Source organism: Danio aesculapii, chromosome 14 (genome assembly GCF_903798145.1).
Source record: "Danio aesculapii chromosome 14, fDanAes4.1, whole genome shotgun sequence".
NCBI lineage: Eukaryota > Metazoa > Chordata > Actinopteri > Cypriniformes > Danionidae > Danio > Danio aesculapii.
The window spans coordinates 19,215,568-19,227,179 of record NC_079448.1 but is presented as its reverse complement, the minus strand read 5'-3'; the positions used below and the strand labels follow the sequence as shown (position 1 = coordinate 19,227,179).

General features: G+C 31.2%; 3 long non-coding RNA genes across 5 annotated transcripts; 1 reads left to right on the top strand and 2 right to left on the bottom strand.

Annotated features, from left to right (window-relative positions):
- The first annotated feature begins 1,103 nt into the window (after positions 1 to 1,103).
- LOC130240870 (uncharacterized) lies at positions 1,104 to 3,570 on the top strand. Of its 2 annotated transcripts, none has more exons than XR_008838805.1 (7): positions 1,104 to 1,365; positions 1,787 to 1,842; positions 2,451 to 2,628; positions 2,713 to 2,820; positions 2,903 to 2,956; positions 3,048 to 3,222; positions 3,319 to 3,570. It is a non-coding gene; the product is annotated as an uncharacterized LOC130240870 (long non-coding RNA). The 2 variants fall into 2 exon arrangements; XR_008838806.1 differs by having other exon boundaries at positions 2,900 to 2,956.
- Positions 3,571 to 6,986: 3,416 nt separating this feature from the next.
- LOC130241221 (uncharacterized) lies at positions 6,987 to 8,680 on the bottom strand. Of its 2 annotated transcripts, none has more exons than XR_008838837.1 (3): positions 8,604 to 8,680; positions 8,351 to 8,496; positions 6,987 to 7,195 (listed from the first exon to the last, which is right to left on the bottom strand). It is a non-coding gene; the product is annotated as an uncharacterized LOC130241221 (long non-coding RNA). The 2 variants fall into 2 exon arrangements; XR_008838836.1 differs by having other exon boundaries at positions 8,351 to 8,508; positions 8,604 to 8,630.
- A 57-nt stretch (positions 8,681 to 8,737) lies between these two features.
- Positions 8,738 to 11,374, bottom strand: LOC130240244 (uncharacterized). Its single transcript, XR_008838750.1, has 3 exons — positions 11,222 to 11,374; positions 10,880 to 10,939; positions 8,738 to 8,772 (listed from the first exon to the last, which is right to left on the bottom strand). It is a non-coding gene; the product is annotated as an uncharacterized LOC130240244 (long non-coding RNA).
- Between the last annotated feature and the right edge of the window lie 238 nt (positions 11,375 to 11,612).

Below are 11,612 nucleotides of genomic sequence, written 5' to 3'. Positions count from 1 at the left end.
ATGTACTGCAAACTAGCGATGTTATCTACCTACATCTAAGTTCATTTATTAAAAAATATATTTTCCCCACATATAGTCGTGCATAGCTCAGAACAATATAGTTATACATTTGAAGATGAGGAGCAGTGTTACCAGATTGTTGTTTTCCACAATAGTAATCGTCCAAAATCTAAATAAATTATGCAATATGCAATAAATATTACCTCTAATAATACAATTGTATTCATAACTACATCAATATTAAAGCAAATCAAGTGTTTCTCTTAAGTTTAAAGGCTACATTGTAACTGCAATTATTTTTCATGCCTTAAAAGAAACAAAAAAGCAGACATAACTGAAATTCTGCCTGTCTGAGCACATTTTATTCATTTTAGACCACAAAACTAATCTTTGTACTATTAAATGCAGTCTCTTTCTGCCTATATATATATATATATATATATATATATATATATATATATATATATATATATATATATATATATATATATATATACATATATATATATAGTTGAAGTCAGAATTATTAGCCCCCCTTTTAATTTATATATTTAATTTAAATATTTCCCAAATTATGTTTAACAGACCAAGGAGATTTTTACAGTATGTCTGATAGTATTTTTTCTTCTTGAGAAAGTCTTATATGTTTTATCTGGCTAGAATAAAAGCAGTTTCTAATTTTTTTAAGTCAAAATTATTAGCCTATTAACCTAATTAACCTAGTTAAGCCATTAAATGTCACTTTAAGCTGTATAGAAGTGTCTTGAAAAATATCTAGTCTAATATTATGTACTGTCATCATGGCAAAGAGAAAATAAATCAGTTATTAGAAATAAGTTATTAAAACTATTATGTTTAGAAATGTGTTGGAAAAAAATCTCTGTTAAACAGAAATTGGGGGAAAAATAAACAGAAGGGGGCTAATAATTCTGACTTCAACTATATATGTATAAGGTGTTCAGATATGAATATTTTGTTTTTTTAGGTTCTTCGAATTACTTTAAATCCAATTTCCCAATTTTATTAATAGGCAAAAGGTAAAGGCACTTTTAGAACCCATGTTTATATTGTTAAATTGCACTTGTCCCTCTCTCTATCTCTGTTAACACATTTGTGTTTGTTTGTTTAATCCTTGTGTCTTTCAGTCTGTTTCTGCCTATCACAATGAGTGATTCAGAACTTCAAGAGCAACTTTTGAACCTTGATACTCGGATTGATCAAGATTTCAATTATAAGCTCAAGTCTTGATGACAACTTGGTGATCTGCAGGAAGCAACTCCAGTAAAGACAACTGAACCAAGGGTATGGTGGAGAAAGAGACACATTGTGTAAGGAAGGCCAAGACCAATCTGGAATCAATAAAGGGTTAGTTTTTCATTCCATGTATATTAAATATCTGCAATGTTTAGGCATATATGATTGTATGAGATAAAATTTACATGCATTTATTCTTCCACTACTATTGTATTAACGGAAAGAGACGCATAAGTTTTATTCTTACTATTGTTTATGAAAAACATTAAACTACAGTATAAGCTCACAAAATATAGTGGCTTAACTGTTTAAAACAATTTGTTCTATGTGTTGATTAGTGGCCCACCTTTTTTTTTATTTTACAGAAAGTGTTTTGTCTGATTTGTATGACACCTTATAGACCATAAACTGATTCGGCTGTCCACATTGGAGTCCAGGAAATTAGAAGTCTGCTTATGCTGCTTGTCTACTAGTCTTGGGATAAGTTGAAATGTTATTAATGTTAATTTTCTGTTGTTTTAATCTTGTACAGCTCATAGGAACTCCAATCGTCCCAACTGTGAGAGGGCCTTGCTCCAGTGACTGTTGGTGTGTACTTCATTGTTTCCATTAGTCCCTGTATCTGTAGACCTAGGTGACAGTGGGCTAGAGTGAAATTTTGGTTTTATTTAAACTAAGGCATAATGATGGCCTTTTTATCTCAGATTTGGTCATGCAAGTAATTAATTGATATCATAAAATATTTTTATATTCTTTCCATTGTAGGTGGAAAAGATGTTGGTATAATTATTTTTAATAGACTGCCAAGATCTCAGCAGACATTTTTCTTAGATATTCTTGAGTGGGAGTCTGTGCAATACAAGGTGGATAGTATTTGCAAGAAGGATGTACTAGGTACTTTAAACTGTATTTGTTGAAACTAAATTAACAAGAAAACAGCTCTTTGATGTTCACCTAGTAAAATTAGATTAGAAGATATAAACTGTCATGTACTTGTTCTTGACAGGAAGATTTGTGGACTACATTAACTAATGACACTACCTCCAAAGAGTTGCAAAAAGCTGTCCAAAGTTCCAGCACCCTCTTTAAGCCCTTCATTTTGGTGTTCCATGCCAAAGCACATGAGTTTTAATGTGAGATTGGTGAACTATATGAGCATCTTAAACTAATGCCAAAATTTTGTTATTGCTTTCCAGGATATTGGCATACCAGGATAGGCGTGGTTTAACTGTTGGGAAGGAGGTTGGAACAGTGCAATGTTTCCTCTCTTGGATTGCAGTGACCAGACATGCTACTGTAACTCTCATGGTCATGTGCTGGAATTAGCAGATGTTCAACTATTTGCCCATCTCGCTGACCTGTTGATATCAGAAGGTAAAGACATCCAGTAGAGTTTGTTTTAGATGTTCAGTAACCTATTTGAATAGTATTATGATTTTTGATTTCTTATCACTGTAGACCACAACAGCTCTGCAATGCAAGTTGCAAAACAGAATCCATGAAACTGGCAGTGACCGGAAACCAATTGGAAGACTTTGGTTTATGATGTAGAGAAGTGGGCAGACGGTAAGGAAATTATTATTAATATTACATATAGTCATGAATAATTGTAAGTGTTACTATTATTGTTTTGTATTTTCACTAGCAGAAGCAAAGACAACAAAAAACAGAAGTGATGTGGATGTCTTCGCCTTATAGCATGGTATGTACACTAGACTTCTGTCAGTTTTGATTCTTTAAAAGTTGATGTATAATCCATGTGAGACAACTTTCTTCTTATGAATACATTTCAGACACTGTCGATCTAACAACAACGAGAAGGGCGTTCAACATTATCCTGCTAGTAAGGACTCTTCAAGAGAACAGAGGATTCTTGTGGCAGAGATGGCCAACCATTATAAATACCAAATACCTTTCAACTCATCCTGGTTCCTTCAGAGAACTGTCCTGCTTGTGTGCTACTGAAAAGTATGTATTTGTATTATTTAGCACAAACATAAGCATAAGGCTACCCAGTCCAAAGGATGTTAATACATTTTAATGTGGTTGTGTTCTTCTTTTAAGATACGACATGTGGCCTAAACGAAGAGGGGTTAAAAGGTCTGTGGATCATCATTCTCAGAAAGCAACAAAATAACTGAGAAAAAAAAAACTACGACACGAGGGTGCAAGCTAGAGACCTGCAAGGTACCTGCATGTTTTGGCCGGAGCAGAGAACATACATTTTTTAAATAAAGCTCCAACTGATGAATATGACATTGACTACAGATTTTCTTTTACTGTAAAGAAAGAAGACGATGACCTTAACACTGAATCTAAAGCATGTAATAAAATCTGAATTTCATAATCTATAACCAAATTGTTGTCTCTTTTTTTTCAAATACATATACATGTACAGTATGTATGCATGCCTCTTAAATCAATCAGTGGTGTTAATTTGGAGCATTATTGAACGCCTAACTGCTTACAACATGTATAGATTTGAGGTACTCTATATGAAAATAAAATAAATACATTAACTGACATTGAGAGCTTTTAAAATATGAATTCTATGATGAAGAATGTGTATTAAATTTTTGCATATACTTGGCCAAAAAATGTTTATTATTATTATTATTATTATTATTATTATTATTATTATTATGGTCAACTGCTCAGATACCTCCAGTCAATATGTGGCTGAGTCAGGCAACCAGACTTCTACCACTTGAAAAATTTACCTATGATTTACATCAAAGATCTGATGTGTTCTGGCGCATTTGGTCCTCCTTCTGGATTTTTCTTGAGGGTACTCCATGACTATTTCTTCACCTTGGAATTATAAGGTTCTATCTGCGTTCTGAATGATTTTGAGATGTTGAGCTTCAAAGTTTTTGCATTTCATAGCAAACAGTATGTGTGTAACATTTGTTTAAATAAAAAGTCTTAAAATTTAAACTTACAACATACAAAAAACATCCCATAAAGTTAATAAGTTGTCATTTAATAAGAATATGTCAATAACACAATTTTGACAAACATGTCAGATAGAACCTTATAACTCTAAGGTGACAATATGTCTTTCTAAATTTGTTTTATCTCCTTTTATTTTTGTCTTTGCTTTGTTGCATTTGCATGCATTTGTTAGAATGTCCAACAAAAACTGCTGTACATATTGTTACAAGATACCAGTACCACTGTTGTTCTGTTGAAAATTAAAATAATAATAATAAAATAAAAAAACTATTTGTACAATGTTCTATTGAATGCAAAAAAAAAAAAATAAATAAAATAAATCAAATGATGCCAATTAAAACATTTTCAAAACTAACAGAAAATCTATAAAATATGATTTTTTTGGTAGACATAATCAATCTCAATAGCTTATACTCACATATAAGTACAGCACAAAATTATTTTACTTTTAGTTTAGATCATCTGAAGGTTTGCATTTTTATTTTGTTGGTTAATGGCTATGTGTTATAATCATTTGGAGGTTTGAACTATTCACAGCATTTGTAAAGATTTCTTTTCGTTATTGTAACCTCATTTCTTACTATTTTCATGATTTTTACAATGCAGAAATTCTTACAAATCATTTGATTAATAAAGAAAATAATTAGCAAATTAACCCGTGATAAAAACAATAATTAAATGCAGTGTCTACAAAATTATCCAGATTGAGTTTCACCACAAGACACAGTAAGTTGCATGGTGTAATACTAATTTGAATAAATATGGTATGGTAAAGGGGAAATTTTTATTTTAGACTTCAGTCCTTGGCTGAAGAAAGATAACAAAGGCCACGTTTGTCCGTATCTTAGTGTATAGTATGCTGTAATAACTGAAAACTGTTTAAAGATTATTATTATAGGGACACATGCAGGACAAAGACATTATGTGGAATCATTATTTCCTGGATTAAATACATAAGTTCATACATTGTCATCAAAACATACTGTTACACAAACATGTTGAAGATTTAGAAAGTAAAAATATTCAGATAAAGAGTTTTTTTCAAAACAAATACAAAAAGTCTTTAAAAGGTTACATTTATAAACATTTACATATTTTAATATAACTTATCCATATTTCAAATAAAGTAGAAACAATTAAACCACATGATGACCATTAATGAAACTTCTTTTCCATGATTAATCCAGTGTCATAAAATCCACACATATTATTCAGAACACCAGTGAATTAACCAATTACTCATATAATTTGTGATGAATATTGATCACTATTGCTAATAACTAGTGATTTAAGAGTATACTGATGTTGTACAGCTTATTTTTTAACACAACTGTACATGTGACAATAACAATGTCTTATTCATGTTGAAGATGATACATCTACATAGGTTTTACTGCCTTTCTACTCCCAGGGGATGTGTAGAGCCCCATGGAAAAAGAAAAAATTATTCACATTTCAAACATCTCTAACTCGAAGTCAAATTAGAATATATAAGGGAAAACCCACAACACTATTACTTATGCTATATTCAATAAATAATATTGGACATAGTTTTCAGATATATACTGAAAGTCAATAAAAGCTGTTTAAAAAAACACTCATTGTAAAACAACAAATTTATGTCTGGCTTTCACATATGTCATAAATATATGGACAATGACCTTATATAGATAGTCCTATGTTCATTAAAGATCGTATTTATTCCATTTTATTACAAAAATATTTTAAACTACATTACCCACAAGTCTTTGTCACTCTATAGATGGGACGGGAACAACATGGCGCTGCAAATTGTAGTTCATTGAAATGTGTAATTAGGGTTAGGTTTAGGGTTACGATCTTGGTTAATCGGTAACTATTTGAAACATGGCGATACCTCATTGATAAAGGACACTGTTAGTAAAGTGGCAAAGTTAGCAAAACATAGTTAGCAACACGAAGCATCCTTTAATTTGGCTTTAAAGTTAGCCCAATCACAACGTCGCAATCTACGTCACACTTGTTGTCTCTATTTGGTAATTCGGCTGAAGGTAGATTATAAATTAAGGATTTAAATATTAAAATTCATATTAATATTACATATTAAACATTATGTCTTATTAAAATACAAATGTATATTTACAGCGAGATTCCTTTGTGGGTGTAACCTGATGTGCAAAATGATCACAGTGAAACCAGATCATAGGCATACATTTGAAATGAATAATAAAATAATAAATGTCATGTTTGAAAACAAATATAGTTCAGCATTTCCTGTAAATTGACCCTGCATCCTATAGGCATCCAAATATAAATATGTCAAACTTCAAGGACAAATATTGTGCCCATTAAATAGTAAAAATAGTGTTGTAAATGAGTATGCAAATAAAGACAATACATTTTTAATGAAACATTTATAATTTATTTATAATACCACAAAAAAAAAAAAAAAAAAAAAATCACACAAACATGCAAACACCAAAAATATATATTTTATAACAGTTTTATTGCAATGTTTTATTACATACATATATATGCAAATGGTTAAAAACAATTATAATTGAAGGAAATGTATATTTTGTATTATTATTATTATATTTATTTATTTTGTGATATTTATTCATGTCATACATCTGGTATGTGAAGCTCAAGTAAAACTGCACTGCAAAAAATCTTTTCAAATGATGCCTTTGGAAATGCCATTATAACAAACTTTCACAACAGCAAGTCAAGTTCATGACAAATACAAAAATGTTTATAATGACAACTTTCTGAACTTAACAGCAAAAATACCTAAAAGCTATAACACTTTTCAAAAACATATTCAAGTACTTACTGAAGAACAGCAACATTTTTACAAAACACTGAGAACCAATGTGTGCTTGGCGAGTCCAGGTGTTTATGGTGACTAGACTGTCATATTGCAAACCGGTTGGCATGAGGAGACTTGGGTGTAAAGTGTCGGAAATTCCTGGAAGGCTCCCATGTGTTATCCCAGGTTTTGCCACTGTAAAGTATCAGAAGTGCACAATATCATTAAAGAACAAAGAATCAAGATGATTGTTAGGTTTCATTTAGAAAGTTCAGTGATATTTATTTATATCTGTAAAGTGTCATTAAATCTGGCACTCTTGAATTAACTGCTTGAATAAGTTTAACATTTTCAGCATGTTTTCATGTATCCCAAGCAGATCTGACAGTCCTACAGACTCAGAGATGAAGATAGTGACTGCACTGATCACTTCTTGCTATTTAAAACACACTCTTTGACTCATCAATTATATGAAAACTACAACAGCATACAGTGCTCCACCCTAATAATATTGCTAAATTATGACAAGTCAATTACTTTACATGGCTAAACATTTATGTTATAGCTGCATGATTCACTGCTATTACTGTAACCCATTACAGTCTTAGCCCAACCTAATTGACTTTATTAGAAAACTGCATAGAAACCTGTTGCCTTAAACCACTTGTGTTTTTATACAAGGGGAAACTAAACAGCCATACTTGAATTAACTTACAACATTTACAATCTTATCGGACTTACAGTAACATTTTAATTTAAGTAGGGCTGTTAAGTTTTATCTTGCATATAATGTAAGGGGTTTAAGGCAATGAGTTTCTATACAATTTTCTAGTAAAGTCAACTAGATTTGGTTAAAGGAATAGTTCACTACTTACTCTCCCTCAAGTGGTTGTAAACCTTTATTATAAAACTTCCAAGTTTTTTTGTGTGGAACATGAAGGAAGTTTTTTGAAGAAAGCTGAAAACCTGAAACCATTGACATACATAGGAGTAAAAAATATACTATGGAAGTCAATGTTTACAGATTTTCATCTTTCTTTAAAATCTATATTTTTTGTGTTTAACTGAAGAAAGCAACTCAGACACATTTGGAACAAGTGAAGGATGAGTCATTAATGACAGAGTTTTCATTTCATTTTTGGGTGAACTATCTCTTTAAGAGTATACTGAAAGAAATGTCCTACTCAATGATGCTAACTTCAGCTACATGTGTAGCCCCTTGAGGACTTAATTCGAAATCAAAACAATGATCAGATCAGTCCTATTTTATGCCCTATATATCATATTGGCCACAGAATGGACTACTTAGTGTTGCAATGAAATTAAACAAATAATAAAACTATGACTTACCACACAATACAAGACAACCAGTGAAATTTCAACTCTACTTTTTCTGTACACAAGATGAGGTTCCAGCTTCAAAATGGCACCATAACACTGATCCTGAGTGGGGTGGTTGTGCTGCTCTGTGAGGTTGTGACTGTTCAGATGCAGTGCTGTGAAGAGTTCTTTATTAAAAGAAAGTACATTCTTTTCAAATCTGCACATATTAACAAAGAAAATACAATAATTTTAAATAATGATTAATTCTGAAAAACCTTACCCTTAGTCAAGATGAATTCATATGGCCTCTGCATTATTTTGCTACATGTATGGAAGACAGATAAATAATTATGTCTGCAACCCACTTATTTGCAGATTTCTCTACTGTTTTCCAATAAATACATTAGACTTAATCCAGAACATTAATCCAGTGTCTAAAGGTTCTGCATCTGAAATGAATAAAAACAGATGTGACATTAGTTAAACCCACTAAACTACTAGATACATCAGTACTGCTTTAAGCAATTGTAATGTAATTTAAGTGTAGTCCAAAATTAGCCTTAATCTGTTTAAGATTATGATTTAAAAAGCATTTCTTGCATTAAAAAAACCCTGCCTCTTGTAATACATATGATCAATGGTAAATTTCTGAGAAGGTGCAAGGTAATCCTTGAGTTTTACCATTAACATCATGACTAACATAATATTTGAGAAGTATTTGACAGCTTGTTGCGTCTCTTTACCACAATTTAGAGATGATAGATTCTTTCTTTTATTAAATAAATTGTTAAAGGCCAAATTATACTGGTAATAGTGTATGATATTATGTGAAATACATCAGTTTATGTTAAACTTGAGCTTATGTTATGCTTTGAATAATGAAAAGTTGCATTTTTACCTACTGTAATAAGGGCATAATCAATTACATGCCCTGCAATTTTCCAGCCTTCTTTTCTCAACAGGCTTATCTCACTCACTCAGTCACTCACTCACACACTCACTCACTCACTCACTCACACACACACACACACACACACACACACACACACACACACACACACACACACACACACACACACACACACACACACACACACATATATACAGTTGAAGTCAGAATTATTAGCCCCCCTGATTATTTTTACCCCAATTTCTGTTTAACAGAGAGCAGATTTTCTCAACACATTTCTAATCATAATAGTTTTAATAACTCATCTCTAATAACTGATTTATTTATCTTTGCCATGATGACAGTAAATAATGTTACACTAGATATTCTTCAAGACACTTCTATACAGCTGCAAGTGACATTTAAAGGCTTAACTAGGTTAACTAGGCAGGTTAGGGTAATTAGGCAAGTTTTTGTATAATTATGGTTTGTTCTGTAGACTATCGAAAAAATATAGCTTAAAGTAGCTAAAAATTTTGACCTTAACCTCTTAAGGCCCAAGCTGTTTTTTTTACACGCATTTTTTATTTCTCTTTTTTTTATTTTTTTATTTTGGCTTATTGGAACCTGATTAGAATAAAACCTAAGTACCAACTTTTTAAATGATGTACTTTTAGAGAAAAGTATGTCCATATATGTGGAATATGTCCGAATTTATATAAAACACAATAAAGTCACCTTTGTGTAATAGAATGAAAAACTCTTTATTTCTGCCTTGAACACTGCAGTTTTTTTCTTGCCTTTTTAATGCATTAATAACACATACACACATATTTTTGAACATGCTTTGACTATCAGTAAAAACATTTTTTTGCCCTTTTTGGACAGTTAAAATAGTGTTTGGGACATTTCATATGCTGCAAAACAGTTGCAGTATGACACTGTATGTCTGTAACAAAATATAAAACATAAGACATAACAGCTAAAATGTGCTGTCCATGTATGTGGCCACTAAGCCCTAAGAGGTGAAAATGGTTTTTAAAAAAATTTAAATTGCTTTTATTCTAGCCGAAATAAAACAAATAAGACTTTCTCCAGAAGAAAAAATATTATCAGACATACTGTGAAAATTTCCTTGCTCTGTTAAACATCATTTGGGAAATATTCATAAAAGAAAAAAAAAGCAAAGGGGGGCATTATATATAATGTGTTTGTGTGTGTGTCTGTTTTAAGGCATGAAAAATAATTGCAGTTACAATGTAGCCTTTAAACTTAAGAGAAACACTTGATTTGCTTTAATATTGATGTAGTTATGAATACAATTGTATTATTAGAGGTAATATTTATTGCATATTGCATAATTTATTTAGATTTTGGACGATTACTATTGTGGAAAACAACAATCTGGTAACACTGCTCCTCATCTTCAAATGTATAACTATATTGTTCTGAGCTATGCACGACTATATGTGGGAAAAATATATTTTTTAATAAATGAACTTAGATGTAATTAGATAACATCGCTAGTTTGCAGTACATGCTTTATTTATATCAAGTCTGCACTCATTTAATGCATCAGGAGATAACTTCCCTGCTTTTATAAAAGTTCTAAACAAACCCCTTATCTAAATCAACAAATCGTCTTTATTTGTTTACTTTTTACTTACCGCGTGGAAAACCGCAGTGGACCTTGGGATCGCAATGAACCTTGGGATTGCGACCATAGACTGTAAAAAAAAAATAGATCTCGACGTACTATGACCCCAACTTCAATGAATAATTTAATAATACAAAGATCAGCTAAAAATATTTTTAAAACTTAGTACTTTAAATGTAATATTTTTTAAGTTAAAAAAAGACAAACAAATTAATCAGTTTTATTAGGCATAATTACCCTAAACTGGGCAATTGAATATAATTTCACTCATTAAATATAAAGTAAATGATAACATATTTATAAATACCAACTAATCTCCAATAAAAAAATACATTATGTAGCATTAACCTACCACATATTGCTGCAGTTTAACTCATCGGTGAACTCACCGGTGATGCATTTTGACCAATAGCTGAGCGATGTTAAACTCACTGTTGAATAGAAGTCACGTTGACCGATGTATATTCTCATTTACAGTTGTCTCGACCCTCTTTACAGACGCTTTTCATGAACAAAACAAAAATCACATATTTAAAAAAAAACTGTTATAATAGACGTTAACCAGGTTTAAAATATTGCGTTGACATATTTTGATGGCTTTGAACGTCTCCGTATGACGCCTGAGGCAACCCATTGAAAGCAATGGAATTCCTTCTGCGTCGGTTTAGAAAAACTAGTACACTATGTCAATAATAATAATAATAAAAAAACTGCGTCTGGTACCCTGTGTCAACAATAATAAT